This window comes from Neophocaena asiaeorientalis, unplaced genomic scaffold (genome assembly GCF_003031525.2).
Source record: "Neophocaena asiaeorientalis asiaeorientalis breed wild unplaced genomic scaffold, Neophocaena_asiaeorientalis_V1.1 scaffold606, whole genome shotgun sequence".
Lineage (NCBI taxonomy): Eukaryota > Metazoa > Chordata > Mammalia > Artiodactyla > Phocoenidae > Neophocaena > Neophocaena asiaeorientalis.
In genome coordinates, this window is record NW_020173687.1 from 8,623,837 (window position 1) to 8,646,130 (window position 22,294).

General features: G+C 43.5%; 1 protein-coding gene across 1 annotated transcript in view; it reads right to left on the reverse strand.

Moving 5' to 3' along the window:
• TSHZ2 (teashirt zinc finger homeobox 2) overlaps window positions 1-22,294 on the reverse strand; it is a 262,349-nt gene that overhangs the window by 23,333 nt on the left and 216,722 nt on the right. The window lies entirely within an intron of this gene.

Below are 22,294 nucleotides of genomic sequence, written 5' to 3' on the forward strand. Positions count from 1 at the left end.
GAATTTTGCGAAGTTCAATGCAAACAGCTTTAGCTGGAAAAAGCCAATTACAGATGATTTTTTTTTTCTCATTCGTGGTGCCCTTTTACTGATGTTGGGAGGGAGTCTCCTAAGCAGCAGACTTCCAAAAGCACAGAATTCTGAGTTAAATTTTCCAAGGCCAGGTTTATTGTTTTACATCCCCGTCCTCCTCTCTCCCCGGAAGTGTGTGAGTGTGTGGGGGGGGAGTCCACCTCTACATCAAATATCTAAAGTGATACAAGCAACTGATCAGAATCAAAAGGAAAAGAACCCCGTCATTTAGAATAGAAAGATCAGCAGGCTGATAGGTAACTGGGACCCTTTGATACACACTTTGTTTTTATAAAGTACGCACCGTGGTAAAGCTTTGAAACTTCAGTTCATTAAAATAAAAATTAAAAAAAAAAGAAAAGAAAAAATGGAAGAAGGAAAGAAAGAAAAATGAGAAAAAAAGTACTGTAACAGCCTTACTTCCTTTGAAGTCACTACTGATATAGCTCTGAACAGATCCATTCAAGTTCAGCTAACATCAGACAAATGTTTAGTGTATCAGAGGAAGCCACAAAAGCAAGGATTTCATCAATATTTCACAACAGCCTCAGGGAAACTGTAGATTGCAATGCTGTAGGGCAGCTAATGGAATTACACACAAGGGTTTTGTACATTTAAAATAAGCAGCTACTAAAAAAAAATTACCCTTCAGTTTGATAGAAACTGTATAAAACTGCAGATAGGAAACAATTAAATCGCTCCCAACACTTATCCATGTCACTCTGATAGGTCATTTAATAACAGGTATTACTGTGTGTATGTGTGTTTTCCTCTCCTCCCCCCCGATAAGGCAATAATAAAGATTAACATTTATGAAAAGAAACATAAAATATAGCACAGCCAAATGAATAATTAAAGACAGTTTTGAAGAACGTTTGCCATTGTGTGCTGAAGTCACAAAATATGCTTATATAAAATATAATTATAAATAGACAGAGGCTACAAGGGAGACCTACTGACTCTTGCTTGTTTTGATGTTAAAAAATAATTTTGGGGCTTCCCTGGTGGCGCAGTGGTTGAGAGTCCGCCTGCCGATGCAGGGGACACGGGGTCGTGCCCCGGTCCGGGAGGATCCCACATGCCGCGGAGCGGCTGGGCCCCTGAGCCACGGCCGCTGGGCCTGCGCGTCCGCAGCCTGTGCTCCGCAACGGGAGAGGCCACAACAGTGAGAGGCCTGCGTACCGCAAAAAAAAAAAAAAAAAAAACTTTGCAATATTTCCTAGGAACGTGTGGGTTCCCCTGGATCTCCTTTATATATTATTATCTGGTGAGACTCAGGATTCTGAGCGACGGGCTTTCTCTTTTGGAAGATTTACAGAGGTAGACCTGGAGCTTGCAAAATTCTATTCAGTAAGCCGGTGTGAGATCAGCATTTTCTCCCCTGAAGTCCTTTGTTGGAGTAAAAAATTCTGCATATGAAAGCAAATTGCATTTTCGAAGCTGATTCTTCTGTGACCACAAAACCTCACCTGCCTTTTCTCACCCTTGGAGCTTCAACTCCCTAAACAATGACCCCGCTATTTATTTACATTATTTACATTTCACGGAGGTGGAGACACCTCAACAGGGGCAATTTTGCCTCCCAGGAGACATTTGGCAATATCTGGGGGCATTTTTGTCTCCCACTGGATGGGGTGGGAATGATGGAGATGCTACTGGCATCTGGTGGGATGCATCTAGGATGCTGCGATGTGGGCACAGCAGCCCACAGTAAAGAATTATCTGACCCCAAATGACAGTGTTGCTGAGGTTGAGAAACTCTAAGCCATGCAGACACCTGAGCTTTATTAAAATAATAGCAATAGCCTTGTTAATATGGTGTCTTCTCAACTGCTCACTGGTTTCACACACGTGTATTAGAGCGCCTCTAAGTGAAACTTACAATGCTAAGTCCTCTGGGAAAGGCAGGGAGGGTTTGACATGCTTACTGACCGCAGGCTATTCTAATTAAAGGAAGAGATTTTATACATATATATATATATAATACATATATACACATATGTATACACATACATACACATTTATACCGGCATACACATATACACACATACATACAATAGTAGCTACTATTTACTGAGCATATAGCATGTGAGAGGTGCTTTGCATACAGTATCTCATTTTACCTCTGCAACAGTTCTGGAGGGGAAATATGTTATTGTACCTTTTTATAGATAAGGGGACACTGCCCAAGGTCATTGTCAGAATATGGCTATGGCAAGCCTGAGACCCAAACCCTAGTCCTGTCACCAAAGCTCCCATGGCCGCTGGGCTTCTTTGTAGCTAAGCTAGGAGTGAGTGTGAGTGTGTGTGTGTGTGTGTGTGTGTGTGTGTGTGTGTGTGTGTGTGTGTGTGTGTGTGTGTGTATGTGTTTGCCTGTAGTGCCAGAGTGCAAACACCTCTGCCCTCTCATCTGCAAGGAAGAAGTAAAAGATGACTCGCAGGGAGAAGGGAGGAGAACACGGCTCACTTCAGAGAAGTTTCCAGGTTAAAGCTAAGAGAAAGGTAGCTGCCAAAGGGGAGGCTTGGGCAGGGCAGCTTTGTTGTGTTTGTTTAATTTGTTTGCTTTTAGAGGGAGGATGTGTAAACCAATGCGCAGAGGGAGAGGGGGAAGTGTTGCAGGTGAAGTAAAAATGAAGTCAAAGGAGACAGAGAGGTGAGGGGGGCGGGCAGCACGCAGAAGCAGGTGGGCTGTCAGCTCATCTGAAGAAACGTTATTTTTTCTTCTGAGCCAGCAAGTTAGGAGAAACGGCTGTGGGAAGAGTCGGAGAAACTGAGCAGGAGAGACAATCTGGGAAGTCTCAAGACCCGTGGTAAAGTGGGGAGATAGGTCATCTGCCGTGGAAAGGGACTGGAGCTTCACAGGGCTGGGTGGAGGCGGGAACGGGACAAAGAAGAATCCAGGTGGGCCCAGCTGGGTCTGCGTGGAACTGGCCCGATGGGCAGCCTTCTCCAGGCATCCCCTGCTCTGGGAGACACAGAGAGAAGGCGGATCCCACCTGCCCCTTCCCTCTGCACCTCCAGCAGAGTCATTCCCAGTTTGAGGAAAAACAGGTGGGTTGTTTGAATCTTAGACACGTAGAATTGGAAAGCCATTTAGGATGAATGGAAACTGCGATAAAATGAGAGCATTTGCCCTATCTGAAGGCTACGCATTCAAATTTATTAATGTTTTGCAGGTCGACCAAAGTAAGTTGGGAGGTTAAATGTATTTTGTGAGCCATTTATTTCCAACTCCCACCTTGCATTCTTTTTAAGATTATATGTGTGTGAATGTGTACATATACACTTAATCAAATATGTATATTTATTCTATATGTCATATATATTCTTTATTATATATTATAATTTTATAGTATTACATGTACTTTGATACAACTGGAATTATACCACAAATACTGCTGTAATGGAATTTTTCATTTATACTCCAAATAACACGAAGTTGAGGGAATTTAAACCTATTCCCTCTTCTTCTTTTATAATTTAAAGTTTACACTGCAGAATTACTGGAATAGCAACCAGGCCACTTTTCCATTTGTTAAAAATTTCTTTAGCAGCAGTTGTGACATCACAGAAAGAGACTTGAGTTTGGAATTGGGACAAATGTGTTGAAGCCTCCGTTCTGACATTTAATAAGCCATACAGTTTTAGGAAAACTACTCGGTGTCTCTGAGTTTCAGTCTCCTTAGCTATAAAACACAGCTACAAATAGTTTCCATAGCAGTGTTGTGAAGATTTGAATGATTAAATGATGTAATCTCTAATAAAATGCTGTGCAGTCTCTACGGTATGAAATCAATGTGAGGGCTGCGAGGATATTAGCATCCCCTCTGCACCCAGGGCACCTGGGGTCTGGCCATCCCATCTCCGTTAACTTTTGTCGGGACTCAGCTCTCTTTGTTAATGGGTCAATCAATCACTCAATATTTATTGAGAGCCTACTATGTACAAGACGCAGGGGACCTGTGATGGGCTCACATCAATAGAGGTACACACTGCAGGACAATTAGCAAAAGCCTATTTTGACTTGACCTCAGGTTGGCATAGTAATGGAATGGTCCCTAAGCGTAGGAGGTGGTGAGTGAGAAAAGAAAGAAAGAAGGGGAATAAAAGAGTGGGTCTGCCTGCAATAGCTTCTCACTCCCCTCAGAGTTCAATAGAAGGTGATTTCAACCAGCGATTGGTAATCTATGCCCCGCAGGCCAAGTCTGACCTGCCACCTGTTTTTGTAAATAAAATTATATTGGAATGAAGCCACACCTATTAATTTACTTATGGCTGCTTTTGTGCTACGATGACAGAGTGGAGTAGCTGCAACAGAAACCATATGGCTTGCAAAGGCAAAAATATTTACTCTCTGGCCCTTTACACGAAAAGTTTGCCAACCCTGATTTAAGCAATCTCATGAATAATTAAGCATCGCCAATGCTTACGCACGTATGCAATGGTAACAGCCATGTACTAAGTTCTTAGGGTGAACTGGAGAATGAACTAGCATTTTACATACATTTTCACATCGAAGTTTCAAAATAACGTCATGAGAACAGTACTGTTATATCCCTATTCTGTCGATGAGGAAACTGAGTCTCAAAGAAGTTAAGGAACTTGCCCAAGGTTGCACAGCTAGTCAGTGCGATTAGATCCCAGTTTCGTCTCATTCCAGAGTCTGTTTCTTAATCGCAATGTCAGAGTTTTCCAAGCTTCAGTCTCTCACGTACCACACTCATCATTTATTTTCATATTCACAACCTCTTTACTATTCTTTGCCATTTTTTTCTTTGAATTGTCACTTTATTCCTTTAGTTTGATCTTAGGAAATTATATTCAAATAGTTTGGATTTGATGTACTGGTCGTATACGTATATTTTAACTTTTGGGGGGATAATTGTAGATTCACATGCAGTTGTAACAAATACAACAGAGAGATCCCATGTGCTCTTTACGCAGTGTTCCCAGTGATAACATCATGCTTAGCTGGAGTGCAATGCCAGGAAATTGACACGGATACAATTCACCAACCTCTTCTGATCTCACCAGTTTTACCTACGCTCATGTGTGTGCTATTTTATCACGTGTGTAGATTTGTGTGACCTCCACTACAAAAAAAAATAGAGAAGAGTTGCATCACGAGGACGTCTTGTGCTACCCTCTTATAGCGACGGCCACCCCCCACCCCATCAACTCCTAATCTGTTTCCCATCTCTATAATTTTATCATTACAGGAGTGTTATATAAATGGAGGAGGTAAGCTTTTGAGTATGTAAGCTTCTGAGATTCACTTTTTTCACTCAGCCTAATTCTTCTCATATATTTTTAAATTCACCTTGAAATAACTGTATAACTTTCAGAAGTTAAAAAAAAAAAGGTCATTGATGTGAAATTTTATCTTGAGTGCCACCAGTGGCACCCATGTTATACTCTAGGAAGCCCTACCATAAGCTGTAATAACACCTGATAGGCAAATAGACAGATAGATAATGCAGCCATAACGCTGCTTTTGAATAACAAAAATCTCTACATCAATGCTGTTTAATACAACTTCCTGCAACGATAGAAATCTGAGGTGTCTGAACCGTCCAATATGGTAGCCACTAGCCTCGTGTAGCTACCAAGCACTCAAAATGTGGCTTGTTCCAATGAAGAAAGAAATTTTTCATTTTCATTGATTCAGGTTTACATTTAAGTCACCATGGGTGGCTAGTGTCTTCTCTGTTGGATAGTACAACTCTAGATATTAAGGGTAAACTATTAAAAGAAATAATTTTTTTGTTTTCTTATACTTCATTTTGTCAATGCAATGACAACCTGAAAAAATAAGAAATCTTTTTAAATAGTCTTCTGATGGATTTATTTGTTGGGATTTGACCTTGTTCTATAAGTCTGCATGTGTCTAAGTCTTGTATTAGCTCTCCAGACACCCCGGCTGATTCTGAGCATTTGGAGAACGTCACTGCCTCACCAGTTAGCATTTAGAGTAAGCCTGCTCCTAAGGTTCCTGCTTTTTAAGTGACACTGTGTCCTGTGTCCCTCAGAACAAAGGGCCAACTGACAGAGCCTTTGGATGCCCAGTTATAAATTAACGCAGACACACTGAGCACATGGTGTCCCGGAAGGTTATGAAAAGGTCCTGTTGATTATGAGGGTCTCAGAACAGCAGGCTGTCTTTAGGAAGACACGAATTTCAAGCACCTGCTGGTGGTAGTATTCCTAAATCTTTGCTGGTTAACAGGACCTGCTCTCGATGACTTTAGTCGTACCACTGGTCTGGAACAAGGTGCGCCACCGGAAGCTGAGTGTCCGGGGAGAGGCAGGAATGTTGAGGTTTCAGAGGGTGCTGGCAGCAGTGTCATGGAGAAGGGAAAAAATAGCAATGACAACTGTGGGTACTTGGGGACAAGTTTCCAAGAAGTCATTTGGCAGAAGAGGTAAAATTTGTAAGGAGGTGGTGTACAGTGGATCGCTGGAAATATTAGCACCAAACCAGGTATTTTCTTGGAGAAGGAAAAAGAGTGGTCTGTGTTCCCTTCTTATTTCTTTTAGCCTAAATATCATGGGCAGCAAAAACTAGCTTTTGATCATCAGCCATCCACACTATCAGTGATGTGGACCCATGAAAACACAACAACAGCATGGAGGTCGTTACCCTGGCCAGTCTCTTATATCGCCTAACTTCACGGATCTGTAAGGCGTTAGCCATGGCAAGAGACTGATATGATAGTTTGTGAGTAATTTGGACGAACTATAACACTAACCCAGTAAAGTATTATAATTTTAAATGTGTCCAGAAAATAATTGAAACTCTGGCTTAGCTTCATCATAATGCAAACTGCTGGGTATGTTTAACAGCTGACTAGCTTAGCATGAATATTGCTTTAGAAATGGGGTCATATTGTTTGTACGAGACAATATTGCTCTCGAACACATTTAGGAAAAAACCCAAGAGATTATGAGTATACTTTTAACCTCTCTGTCTCTCTTTATCTGTGTTTACTTCGGTGATTTAGGTGTTTGGTGTTGTTTGAAGGCAAACACAAAAGGTGCTGGCGTTTAAAACAGACCTGGTAATGAGCCCTTGGACATCAGATTCCTTCTAATTACTACTTTATCACAAAATCTCTGTTCCCCATCAATCCGTTTTTCTGCAGGCTGGTCAGAAATGGGAAAGATAAGATCATCCCCTGATGACCACGATAGATATTATGAAGAGGTGGCGCCCGTAGTTACCTGTAGAGTGTTTGCTTATTTTTAAAATGTAATTGCCAACATTTAAAAACCGGAGATTTCACATAAAAATCCAGATTTATGGATGTTCCTGAAAAGTCCAAGGATTTGGCAATACTGGGCCTGCTTTGCCACTGGGTGACGATCCCTGGGGCTGAGCAGGTACTGTTGCCTTGAGATGGAGAAAAGGCACTCCGGTTTACAACAGTTCTCTCCTGGCCTGTATTTAATTTTTCCTCTATAGTCATTTGAGTTTTTAATTCCAGGTTCCCAATATCATTTTCTTAGTCCCTTATACCCAAACATTAAGTGTGCCCTACAATGTGTCAGGGAGTGCATTATGGGTCCATAATATCTGTCAGCAAACTTCCTCTGTAAAGGACCAGGTAGTAAACACTTTAGACTTTGTGAGTTCTGTGGCAACTACAGGACTCTGCTGTTGTAGCACAAAAGCAGCCACGGTCATTTGTAAGTGAACGGGTGTGTTTGTGTCCCAATAAAACTTTATTTGTGGAAACAGGTTGGCCCATGAGCTATAGTTTGCTGAGCCCTGACAGAGGAGAAAACAAAACAAGACCCCCAAACTGGCTGTGAATCAGTAACTCTGTAGAGGCAGTTTTCATCAATACAGAACGTTCAGTAGATGTAGGGGTAATTCCTCCAAAGGCAGCGCTCAAACTCTGAAACCACTGTCCTCGAGCATGTGTGGGTGTGGGTACGTAACTCATTCCCCTTTTCGTTTATTCTAAAAATACTGACTGACTCCTAGTAATTGTTTGTTCCTAGTATCATCACAAAAGACTTTCCTCAAAAAAAAAAAAAAACAACAAAAAAAAAGGAAAACGTTTCAACTTTGTTCCTGCATGGAAAACGAGCTAAGATGGGTTGTTCTGACTGATGGGTTATTATTCCCCTGAGAAGGAATCATCATGGTAGGGCAAAAGCTGAGAAACCTCATTGTTCTTCATTTGAGAGGGAAATCGTTTTCTTGTTTTATCTCTGGGACCAGCTATGCCTTAGCTTCCTAATCCGCGTGGGTGGGAATGCCAGCTCTCTTTCCTTAACTGTCCTTTGAATATCATTTAATGGATCCTCAGTGTCCTTTTTCAAAAATGAAGAGTTAGAACCAGATTGGAGGTATCTTAACTGGTAATTTTGAACCAAATCTATTCTGCATACATATTTAATTTGGTCCAGAGTATTTAAAAACAAAATATGAATTAGTTATTGACCTAGGGAAATCAGAAGGTTTCACCAAAGTATCAGATTTTTGGCTTCTTTTGAACAATTTGAAAATCTGCTAATACTGCACATACATCCCTCCATGTCTATAATTGGCTGGGGATGAGTGTAGGTACCTTCTTTGATCATTATGAGTCTTCACTAGGCTTACTTGACCCACGTAAGTGACTTGTCCTGATAAGTCTTTGAATTTGTAACTTAAGGACCACATCTTTGGTAAGGTCTCTTTTAGAACTCAATTTCTAGGATTCTGGCCCCTCCCTGTAAAGCAAGAGTTACACACTGCCAGCCCATAACATCTCCCAAACTTCGTCAGTTCAAGGATGAGTAACATGAGATATCACCTCGCGCCGGTCAGAATGGCCATCATCCAAAAGTCTACAAACAATAAATACTGGAGAGGGTGTGGAGAAAAGGGAACCCGCCGACACTGTTGATGGGAATGTAAATTTGTACAGCTACTATGGAGAACAGTATGGAGGTTCCTTAAAACACTAAAAAATAGAGCTACCATACCATCCAGCAATCCCACTCCTGGGGATATATCTAGAGAAAACCACAATTCGAAAAGATATATGCACCCCAGTGTTCATTGCAGCACTATTTACAATAGCCAGGACATGGAAGCAAACTAAATGTCCATCAGCAGAGGAATGGATAAAGAAGATGTGGTACATATATACAATGGAATATTAATCAGCCATAAAATCAGAACAAAACAATGCCATTTGCAGCACCATGGATGGACCTAGATATTGTCATACTGAATGAAGTAAGTCAGACAAAGAAAAACAAATATTATATGATATCGCTTATATGTGGAATCTAAAAAACGGGTACAAATGAATTTATCTACACAACAGAAATAGAGTTACAGATGTAGAAGCAAATTTATGGTTACCAGGGGGTAAGGGGGTGGGGAGGGATAAATTGGGAGATTGGGATCAACATATACACACTACTATATATACCATAGATAACTAATAAGGACCTACAGTACAGCACAGGGGACTCTACTCAATATTCTGTAATGGCCTACATGGGAAAAGAATCTAAAAGAGAGTGGCTATATGTATACGTATAACTGATTCACTTTGCTGTATACCTGAAACTAACACAACATTGTAAATCAACTATATTCCAATAAAAATTTTTAAAAAAGGATGGGTAACAACGATCTGATCAATATAGTAGGGGGTTATATTCTGCTGACTACGGTTCAGTTACAAATCTAACACAAAATAAAGCAGAAACAGGGACGAACAGCCCATTTTCAGTCCTTTGTAACTGCAGGAGGAAAAAGCAAGAACAATATTTGTTTTCTTCTTAGGGATGTGAAAAGCTTCACAGATTTTATGTCTTGTTCCTGGCTAAACTGCTCAAGGTTGTTCTTGTGTTCAAGAAGCCAGAGGGAGGGACACAGAAATGGATGGATGAGGACACCAGATCTTATGGGGGAATTCACAGCATTTCAAATAGGCTCTGTGTTTAGCTGGAAGTCTCAGGCCAATGGAGAATGGAGAAATTGGCGTTCTATGAAAATACTGAGAAAAGGCCTCAGAGGGAGGGACAAAGAAGATCTTCTTTTACCATAACTGTTTCCCTGTTGAAAATGGCCACGTGCCATGGAGCCAGAGGCTCGGCTGGCTGCAGCTCTCTCTCTGACCAGTCTTGTGTTGAATCAGCTGATTCGTCATACTGGGCTGATTAAGTCTAATCAGGTAGTCCATCTACTAGAGTAACCTATATTAGACTACATTAGGTAGTCTCTGAAACAGGGTGGCAAACTCAGAGGTGCTGAACAGGGACCACGAAAGTAACATTACATCGTTTAATAAATACGTTACAATAGTCTTCACCTTCATAAAGAAAGATACTCTCTCCCATTTTTCTTGCAAGCTCTCTCAGTCTGTTCTCTCACTTTTAAGAAACATTGCTGCGGGAGACATCTCATTTTCCTTATGAAAAGAACGACAAAGTCACAATGATAAATAGTTACTGATCTTTGGCCTCAGGGAGACAACAGAAATAGGTGGAGACCAGGAAGAATTGCTGAGTGTCTGCGCGTGGGAAGGGGGTGGCCACCACCCAGCTCTGGTGATCTTGCCAGGCACCGATAAAGAACCAACGTGACAGATTTTTGGCCTTTGCAAAAGAAATGGGAATTTGAATTTTTATGTAGAATCTCCTGGTCTCCAATTTTGGCAATCGTGTTTACTTTATTATTATTATTATTATTTGCGGTACGCGGGCCTCTCACTGCTGCGGCCTCTCCCGTTGCGGAGCACAGGCTCCGGACGGGCAGGCTCAGCGTCCATGGCTCACGGGCCCAGCTGCTCCGCGGCATGTGGGATCTTCCCGGACCGGGGCACGAACCCGCGCCCCCTGCATTGGCAGGCGGACTCTCAACCACTGCGCCACCAGGGAAGCCCGTATTATTATTATTAATATTACTGTTATTATTATATAGCATTTTGGGTGGGCCAAACAAAATCAGTCTGTAGGCCAAACTCAGGTGTCCCTTTGCCAACTATCTTAAAGTTTGATCTTGCTCCTGCGTCTCAGTTTCCCATCTCTCGATTTGAGTCACAGTAGGTGCCAGCTGAGACAGCGTGGATGTTTGAGCACACACACAGCTCTGTTGCTTGAAAGCTACTCCAAGCACATGTTCTAATTGCAAGTCAGAGGCCTTCAGCCTACAGACATAGTCTTTAGAAAACATAGTGTGGAATAAAAGACAACACCATGCCTTGAAAGAACCAGACTGAGACAGCTGACCTCGTGCAATCTGTCATTAGCACAGCCCTCCTCTGAGCCTAGGCTTCCTTACCCTTAAGAAGAAGTCTCTCTCGAGGTAAAATACGAGACTGTGTTGTTCGGGGAAGGAACCCGTGATTTTGCGTCTGAACCATCTTTCCAGCGTTCATTAGATTTGCAAACTTCCCTCCACCTCAGTGGTTTCTTTGCAGAGTGAGCATAAAGCCAGCAGCAATATCTTGGGGTTCTAGAAGAGCTTTGTGGAAACCAGGGGTTATAAGCTGGGGGAAGCAGGCCCGATGTATAGCCCTCAAACACGTTCTGTCTGGCCCACGCATTGCTTTAAAATTAGAAAAATTTCACGTGTAAGTATAAATGCGGTCTGTCTCCTGAAAACAGAAGTTCTGACGTTACTGGCCCTACATAGTTGCCTGGCAGAGCTGTACCTCTGCTGCCCCCTCTGGACTGAGCAGCAGGGGTCGGCCATGGTCGCACCCCCCTATATTACACCGGCTCTCTGCCCACCCTCCCTGCCTTTACCAGTCTGCCATTCAGATTTGCAGTCCCCGGCCCTAGCAAATCTAAGGTGCTATGCTAATGTCCGTTAGGGGTGTTATTCTCATTATTGTTATTCTTTTCCATCCATGATCCCTGTGAGCCACATATCTGCTTCTCTGGGGCTCAGTTATCTGGTCTTTAAAATGGGAATGATAACATCTCATTTGCTTGGAGTCAGGGGCTCTGGTGAGGTGAGGTCCCTGTTGTTTCCAGAGCTCCCATCGTGTGGGGCATCCAGCCACCAGAGGGCGCTGGTACAAAAGGCTGCAGGTGGTCCGATCCAGTAGGGAGCAGACAGGTAAGGCAGCTGGGCAGGTAGGAGCTCTCACGTCCTGCCTTTCACAACTTGGGAGGGCACAACTTTACAGAGGGGTCGTGACAGGGAGCAATTACTCATCTATCGATACAACCGTACATCACCAGCAATGTGACTTTCTGGAATGTGTAATGCGACCGCAAACTTTTGAATGCCGCAGCCTGACAATCAGACGCTAAAAATAACGAACGGTCTGCTTCTGCAACAGAAAGAAATGGCCCCTTTGGACACTGGAAACGGGCCATTTCCAGCTCCGCTCACCGCCAGAGCCCTGCAGAGCCCTGCAGAGCCCTGCATGGATTTCTCCGGGCGGTGGAGTCTGCGGAGGAGAGCTCACCGCATCTGAACAGTGTGTTTACTTTCAGACACGTTGGTCCCAGCAAGATGTAGACAAATTGGAGCAAGTTCAGAGCAAGACAAATGATTAAGGGGAGAGAGGATTGATTTATAGGGAATGATTAAAGCAGCCCGACACGTCTGAGCTGTCTTCTGCGGGTGACGAATCTGGGAGTGACACACAGGAACTCCACGTACCTTTGAGGGGTGTAAACAGCAAAGAGGAGGAATTAGCACAGTGTGAGTTGCTCTTAACAGCATTTTCTGGGATGATGTTGACACCAGAAAAATGGCGATGGCCAGTAAGAGCTGGTTGGGTCACACTTATGCTCGAGGATCATTTATTGTCCTGATGGTATCTGGCAGAAGATGAGGTTTTGGGCTAGGCATTCATGGCCTTCTGTAATCTGGCCCTGGCCTACCTTTCCTTCTACTTCTACATCTTCTCTTCTTTGCCAGGAACCCCCCCTTCCCACCCTCCACCCCATTTATACCCCTGGTTGCAGCCTCCACGACTTAGTCTTTTCCCCTCATCAGGAACTGAGAGGCTTAGGAGCCAGCAGTAGCCAGGCTGGTGAAAGGAGCAGTGAAAAGGGCTGGGGGCACACTGAGGCCCAGTGACTGCGGCAGACCAGACCAGAACAAATGACAATGCCGTCACTTTGATATTTATTCCATATAACCCCGAAATACCAGTGTCTTATTAAAAAGTGAGCAGGGAGGGGCTTCCCTGGTGGCGCAGTGGTTGGGAGTCCGCCTGCCGATGCAGGGGACGCGGGTTCGTGCCCCGGTCTGGGAAGATCCCACATGCCGCAGAGCGGCTGGGCCCGTGAGCCATGGCTGCTGGGCCTGCGCGTCTGGAGCCTGTGCTCCGCAATGGGAGAGGCCACAGCAGTGAGAGGCCCTAGTACCGCAAAAAAAAAAAAAAAGTGAGCGGGTGTCCCCACTGTGTTCTATTCTTTGTTTTCAGATGCTGTTCCAGGTCTGAGAAGGCCAGAGACCAGAGCTAAGGCTCTTCTGTCTTTTGCATTTGAGTCTCTGCAAGTTGACTGGAGAAGCAGGTTTTGGCTAAAATAAGGAAACCTGGGAGGTGAAGAATCAGATCTCAGAGACAGGCATCTGGTCCTGGGGAAGAGGGAAGGGACAGGAGGGACATCAGCCCCTTATAAAGAGAGGCGCTTAGCCCCAGGGGAAAGAGTGGCCATTAGGTCCAGGACCTCTTATAGCCCTTTCTTCCCCATCCCCATTATACCATATTCTTATGTTTTTTTTTGTTTTTTTTTTTGCGGTACGCAAGCATGTGGGATCTTCTTGGACCGGGGCACGAACCCGTGTCCCCTGCATCGGCAGGCGGACTCTCAATCACTGCGCCACCAGGGAAGCCCTATTCTTATGTTTTTAATAAATTATCTTCCCCACTTCTTCCCTCCTCAAGAAAAATTTTCCAGGATGCCTCCATGATGGGAATCTGATTGTAGACCGGAGCCAGAGTAGTTCTGGGAAACAGGCACATGTCTAATAAAAGCTGTTCAACCTCCCTTGTGTACCAGGAAATGAGAATTAAAACAGCAACAAGATACCCTGGAATGGTTTAACCAGGGGAGGGGTGTGGTGAGAGCCTTTCAGTATGGCATGTAACGATCCAAAATGCTATTTTGGTCTACAAACTAGCACAATAGACTGAAAAGCTGCAAACTGGTATTGTAATCAAGGGGTGAGGTGGGTGGGCTATGGGGGAATAGCCCAGACAATGTTTATGGTGTGGCCTCCGTGCTGTTAGATTTTATCATTCTGTTCATAGTCGCCTCAAATTCAGGTTTTGATAAGATAAGCTAAAACAAAACAACAAAGCACCAAACAAAAATCACATTTCTGCAGCAGGATAAACACCTATGGGTCTGCCCTTGGGCATCTCCTCCTCTTAGCGTCCATTTGGACTTTTCACCCTGCCTTTCTCTTTCAAAGGCCATATCCTTCCTGCACAAAGCTTTCTTTGATCAAGCTCATTGCAATTACACTCTCTTCTCAGATTCAGGGCTCCTTATTATAATAATGATAACAATAACAATAGCATTTATTGAGTGTTTACTAATCACCAGGGGGTACAAAGCACTTTATACATTTTCCCTGGATTAATTCTTTTCTCTGCTCAAACGCTAGTTGCTTAGAGACCTTCCCTGAATATTCTTTACGACAGTGTACTCCCCTTCACCCCAAACTATGCCCTGCTTATTTTTCTTGCACAGCATTTAATAATCTGACGTAGTTCATAATTTATTTAATTGTCCATTGTCTGCTTCCCGCCACTAGAACATAAACTCCATGAGGGCAGGGATCCTGTGTGTTTTGTTGTTATTTTCTCAGTACTTTAGACCAAGCCCCTTACGTAGTATGCATATTGAAATGAGTATTTAATGTTATCAATTTGAATCATTTCATTTGATTTGGGACACTTGCCATATTTTACTTTGCACTGTACATTACTGTGTAAGTTTAAGGTCCTCATACTAGACTGGAAGCGATGTAAGGCCAAGACCTGTGTCTTATCTGTGCCTGCATCTACCCCGGCACCAGCTTTGCTTGTGGCCAACTTAGCACGATGTCCTACCTATAACAGGCATTCAGGAAATACTTGTTGAGTTAAATCATCCTTTCAGACAAGGGAAACACAGGATATTATAAAGCCAGGCTGGACTCACTCTTAGGAGGCCTGGTATTGCCCTTTAGATGTCAAAATACCAGAGCAGTTTTGTTTTGACTCTATTTTTTCCAGGTACTATTCAAATCTCATGTGTGAAGTGCAACCATTGAGGTTATCAATGTTCATTGGCATGAAATTGCAAAAAAGTCCAATTAGTTTGTTGATTGAATTCTTAATAGTATCCCAAATTATGGTGTTTTCAAAAGAACTGAAGGTTATTTCTACAGGAAATATTTCTCCATCAAATGTGTGTGTGTGTGTGTGTGTGTGTGTGTGTGTGTGTGTGTGTGTGGCCTAGTACCGTGTTTTACTCATGGTATACAGCCCAGTTTTTCTCATTGACTGGTTGATTAAAATTTAAACACTTTTTGCTGTGGATTTGATCAGTGATGCAGTCAGTTCAGTGCAGGCATTGAAGAGTGCTGGGTGGCCCGTATTTGTTCTAGTTGTAATCATGCAACCAGGTGCAGCAACAGAAGGAATTCAGGGACCAGCTTTCTTTAAGGACTAATCCAGACTCCCGATTGTCATATTTCTTCAGAGACAGCCAAAAGGTACAATTTTGCATACATTTTCAAGGCATGAACAAGGAAATGATAACAAACTTTCAACCAGTATTCTCTGATGGCTAAATGTGTAGCCGTTTGAAAATTTATTTAAAAGTTTCTGCTTTTGCTTTTTTGGCTGTTTGCCATATGCTGCAAAACTCTATAACTAAATGGAGACTGAAGTTTCATCCTCCTTACTATCAATTACATACTGCACTAGTCATCTTCTTCATTCTTCCCAGTGTCCTCTGCTCTTCCTTTGATTGACAACACCTTGGTTTGAATTTTCCTTTGGAGTAGAACCCACTCCACTGTTCCTTTCAGTCCTTGTGATTCAGGGAAAGCTAACCCACCCCCAGCCACCTGATGAGGAAGTGACAACCAAGCTTAGTTCTTCAGAGTGCCCTATCCTCCTGGCCACAGGGAGTGGTCCAGAGATGGGCTTCTGACCCAAACCTGGCAAATAATGTTACCAAGTCCAAGCTCGCTCTGCTCGTCACATGACAGGCCAGTAGATCAGGAGAGGAGGTGTTGAGGCAGGGAAGACGACTTTATCCAGAAAGCCAGCCGGCAGACGGAGAAGATGGCAGACTAATGTCTCCAAAAGAACCATCTTATCTGGTCTGGATGCCAGTGTCTTTTATAGAATCAGAGAGGGAAGTAAAGTAAAAAGGCAGAATAGAGAGGGAGAGGCAGGAAGGAAGTAAAGTAAAAAGGGCCATCAGTCTTGTAAAACATCTCCTGCAATGGCCAGCCTCGGGGAGGGGATGTGTTAATTTCTTCCTTCTTGCAGCCATTCACAGGTGGGCAGGGTTCCCTGCGGCAGGCCATTATGTGTGATTATAATAACAAAAGCAACGAAAAGCAAAGGTTAAAGTCAAAGAAACAGATCCAAATTGGAGTCTGATTTACCTCTTCCCTATTACAATTAGAGTTGCAGAATTTCACTGAAATCATTGCAAAGTAGTCCTTTCTTTCTTGCTGGTTCTGAATCTAGGAGACCACCTCCAAGAGGAGAGAACCTTTTAAGAATGAAGCCAGCAGGGAGGAAAGCAATTTGACTCCTGAATCCAGCCACATTGGACTAAATTTACCTCCACACCGTTCAGTTAAAAGGTGCAGTGAAGTCTCTGTAGATGCCCATTTGAGTTGGGCTTTCTGTCCTTTGAAACAAAAACATTTCCTGACTATTATATAAGTTATTTTCCCCCCAAAATGTGAACTAATATTTCAGAGTTCCACTTGGGGGGTTAAAAATTCAAAGACTAGTGCCCATCACACCTTTATTTGAAAATTATTCTGTGCTCTGCCGAAGAAGGGCAAGAAAGAGTTTTCCAGCAAAGATCTCTTAGTATCCTTTGCTATTTATTAACAGGAACCTACCCTTAACTAGTGTCATCATTTAAAGAAACCAGATGACAAGCATTGGATTTCTCCAAACATTTTTTCCCCTTAAAGAAGCAGCTCAAGTATCTGCCAGTATCTTGTCATTGCTTATGTAACACTTTAAATTATTGTATAGTGATTTCTCTTCATTTCCATGCTCCCCGTGCCCAGTCACTCAGGGACTCCAGGATTCCAGGGAGATGCTAACCTAAATAGACCGGGCAGCTTTACGTGGGCACCCAGGCTTTCTGCAAGCAGGCCTTTTGGGACCATGGGGAGAGCTAGGAATGACTTCAAACTTGTGAGCTTATGTGACTTTGATGTGATTTAAACTCAGGTGGGCAGCGCAAATGGGGACAGGCTAGTTATAAGACTTTTGTGGAGCCCTCAGCATGTTTGCCTTTGGGACCCTTCCCCCCATAATAATATCAATACTAACACAACACTGTAAATCAACTATACTCCAACAAAAATTTTTTAAAAACCTCTTCTGAATATTACTTTAAATGTTTCCATATTTAAATTTTTTCTACCCTAAGCAAACTTTAAATTTTTATGGGTTCTAAAATTTTCTTATTTTTCTGATGTGACAAAAAATAAAATATTTTCTTTGACCGTAAAAGTTCATTTGTTTCCCTCTGATCTTAAAAGAAATTAAAACATTTTTACATGCCCTTAAGGGTTCCGTGGGCCCCAGACTTATTCTGCCTGATGGAGCCGGGGGGCCTGGCTGGGGGCGTCCACAGAGTTCCCGTTTTGCTTTGTTTCATACAAAAAAGAGCTTGTATCTTAGACCATCAGAGGTTTAATTTTAAATGGAGATCTTGGATAACTGTTTAGTGACCTCAGGCAAGTTACTTAAAATCTCAGGGCCTGTTTTCTCATATGTAAATCGGGCATGATAATAATCCCTCCCTCACAGGTTGCTATGAGAATTAAATGACTCGATTCAAGTAATGTGCTTGGAAGAGTGTGGCACACAGAGAACTTCACTTAATAAATACCAGCTATTAATACTACTGCTGCTGCTGCTTTTACTATTTCCAGACGGATTCTGTGAGAATGTAATTATCTGTTTGTTTTCCCCTCCTTTTCTCTCGTCTTCCTATCTTTCTCTCTTTTTCTTTAATTACCAAAGAAATATTTCTTATAAAAAACACAAACACTGCAGAAATATTTAAAGTAGAAAGTCAATTTCACACACCTGTTCGTCCTCTCGGAAGTAACCTCTGTTAAGAGTTTTGGTGTGAACACACACACGCACACACACACACACTCACACACATGCGCGCGCACACACAATTTGACTGAGATCACAGCTATGTCTTATTAACTTGCTCCTTTAACACTTAACCCTATATCCCAGCAATGTTCCCAAGTCAGCACACACTTGCAGAGGGGGTCATGTTCCCTTCTGCAGGTGGTTGCCTCTGCCCATGAAATAGGCACTTCCGCTCTCTGGGAAGAATGGAGAAGGACCTGTCAATGTTCTCTGCCCCTCACTGTGGAGAGCTCTCTGTTCTCCACGATGTTCCCCACACAGGCTCCTTGTGTTCAAGGCCACTGCTCAGCTGTTTCATCTCCACCTGTACTTTTCTTTTTCAAGTGTTACCCAGAAGGATGGGGGGAAATATTCGGAAGCCCATTTTGGCTCAGTTTCAAGCCAGCTTTTCCAAAGCAACACTGGTCTGTTATTCCGTTCGGACTCATGTATTTATTTCTTTGATGGTTTGGGATGGGAGGGCTTTTTTTTTTTTTTTTTTTTTTTTGTGGTACGCGGGCCTCTCACTGTTGTGGCCTCTCCCGTTGCGGAGCACAGGCTCCGGACGCGCAGGCTCAGCGGCCATGGCTTACGGGCCCAGCCGCTCCGCGGCATGTGGGATCTTCCCGGACCGGGGCACGAACCCGCATCCCCTGCATCGGCAGGCGGACTCTCAACCACTGCGCCACCTGGGAAGCCCTGGGAGGGCTTTCTGACTAGGATTCTTAAACGCTGACAATATAGTGCTACCTGTCAGGTTTTATGTGTGTTTGGCTAGATAGTATTGACGTACCTCAATTTATTTAAGTAGCTTTCTAATGATGGATGTTTAAATGGTTTCTGAGATTTCCTAGCCCCAGACTGCGCTCGGATGATGTGGGTCAGCCCATGAATCCTTCTCCACTGCAAAGTACAGCACCAAGGGTAGAACTGGAGGTTAAATTATGTATGCATTTTAAATGTGTATAAGAGCTGTCATCACTATGTCACTGTTGTTTTTTAAATGTCTTGTTTACAGCTCAGAGAAGTTGACTTCATGCCAAACCAAAATGGTAGGTAGAACAAATGACAGATGTGTCCTCATGGGGGTAATGCTCCTGGGGACGGGGAAGGTGATGCACAGTTAGAAATCGGGAGGTGCCCCTGGATCAGTTACAGAGCAGCAAAGGGTCCCCGAGGTGCCATAGAGCCGTTCAGTGTCACCTACTGTGCTCACTGAGATAAAGAAATTAACCACACAAACAACTGAGTTAACACAGATCGTTTAAACAATTGAGGTAGCTCAGATAGCGGTTAAGGGAGTGGGGGAGAAAGCTCTAGAATTTTCCACTCTCTAGCTCTGTGACTTTTTGGGAGTTGGTTAACTACTCTGCGCTCATTTCCTCATCTATAAAACAGGGATAACAGCGATACCAATCCACCTGGTTGTCATTTTCAACCACCCTACAGGGTTGGTATTGTACCCTGGAACACTAGTATTGCATGCCTCAGCCCACAGACTGCCTTGCACCTGGTAAGCACCCCATAAATATTGGGTGTCATTATCAAGTGACATAGGGGAGGGCAACAGGCACTCAAAGGGTTTTGCCCAAGATCCAACACTTGGGGAATTCTTGATTTCACCAAGTCTCAGCTTCCTCATTCTTAAATCAGCATTAATAATTCCTACTTCAGAGTATTAACCCGAGGATGAAATGAGAAGCATGGATGAATGCCTGGCCCAGAGGAGGCAAGTTGATGTGAGTTCCCATCTTCTCCTCCCCACATCAACCAAAGGGAGAGAGAGTTTAGAGTGAAAGACGGCAGCCAGACAGAGTGAACATCCCCTTCATCAGCACCGCTGGGGAGTCTGTGATGGACAAGGCAGCAGAGGCTGGTCTTCATCTTGGCTCAAGGCTGCACTTTTTCTTTTTGAACTAAGTGTTTACATTTTCTAAAGGAATTGATCTTAGGGCTAGTGCCATTCACTGCTAGCTAAAGGGGAATTTTGGTGGTAGAACTCTCACACCAGAGCATACCTTTCTAAGGTCAGGGCTGTTTGCATCTGTGTTGTTTCATTGACTTTTTGGACTTGACCCTCCAGCAAAGAGTGACAGCACCAATAAGAAGAGGTATGGCCCAGAATCTGGGATCTGGGGAGGTTTTAAGAGTTTAAGTTATAACAGTGGGGTTTAGGATGCTGATATCCAAATAGGTGGCAGTGGGCAAATCTGGGAGTCAACTGGCCCTACGGGTGAGGAACGTGATGGGGAGAAGGCAAACAGCTGAAGGCATCTCACGTCTACTGACCACAGGCTTCTGGGATCTGGCCCACAGCACCTTGCCACCAAACTTTAGGACTTCAAAACACACCTGATTTAAGAAGAGACCTGCCACTCCCTCCCGATTTTTAACCACAGCGGACTAAGACGCCGGATCCCAAAGAGGACCACTCTCTGTGAGTTCTCTCATCTCATTATTCGGCATGCATGGATTTCTCAGCCACTCCAGCTCCCTTCCAATTTCGCTTTCCTCCTTCTCATTTCCTTAGCTAAGGCAGCAGCGAGTCATGGAGTGCTTGAATTGCAAACAGGCTAGGCTGCACGAGAAACAACTGTATGTTTATAGGGCATCATTATCCCTCTGAACTGCATCATTTATATCCCTGGGAAGAGACCATGCCAGGTCAGGAGCAACAGTTTGAGTCGATAATTTGTCAGGTTGGAGCAGGTGGTAAGGGGTGGCGTAAGAAATCACCCGAAAGGCGCTTGCAAACTGAAATGGATGGAGGAGGAAGACTAATAAGAAAGTGATCAGTGAATCCACAAACAAGCGCAGATAAATCAAACAGCACCAGGTGGATGGGAGCAAAATAGGAGAGAAATTAGCGAGACCGAAGCTTGTCAAGGCAAGGTTAGGAATTCACCTCTCGTCACCGTTATCCACCTAGGGCTGGAGAAGTGCCCACAGGAAAATGAATCTTTCTAGTGCACGGAGCTGGAATGGAAGAGATTTCCTAGAGTATCAATTTGGATTATAAAAATCCCAAGGTCTCGTGCGCTGACAGGGTGAAAGGTAGAAAAATGGACCAGCCTTCCTGCAACCTTCCACTGCCCGCGGAGAGCTTGATACTCCTCAAATGTTTGCACATTCACACAAACTGTTCATAAAAGCCGGCAGACAAAAGACCCAGCTGCAAAGCCTTGAAGAGATAAGTGTTTCTTCCAAATACCCATAACCTTGGGGGCTCGTAGATGAAATATTTTCCCCTGTTGATTTGTCTTAACTCTTTGATAAAGTTTAGTCCTGAGTGTCAGGGCCAGGGAAGCATAGGCAAGGGCTGAGGAAAAAAAGAGTCCCATCATCATCATCATTATTATTTAATAATAATGACAACTACTTTATTTGAGGACCTGCTCTGACATCTGTGCTGACTGCTTTTAGACCTGATCTCTTTTAATCCACATGGCAATCATGTGTGGTGACTATTATTGCCTTTATTTTTTCACATGAGGAAACTAAGCCTCTGAGAATGTAAATGCCTGGACCAGGGTCACAGTTCATAAATTATGCCGTCAGGATTTGCGCCCAGGGCTCTCTGAACCCAAAGCACACACTGATCCACCCCGCCCTCCACAACTGGTCCTTAATTATTCTGGAAGCAGATGAAGGCATTGGGACAGAGAGGGATGGATCTCCATTCACAGCTCTATCACACACACGCATGAATCTACCACATAAAAATGTGGACAAGCATCAAGTCCAGAGGAATACACTTGGGTCTCATGTCTTAGGAAAATCCAGTAGGTAAAGGTCGAATCCTGACAGACCAACAGTGTGGCCGCACGTTTACAAAAGAATAAAGATGTACATCTTCTTACGTGAGTAATAAGGACTCGGGATAGGTTTCCTAACACTTG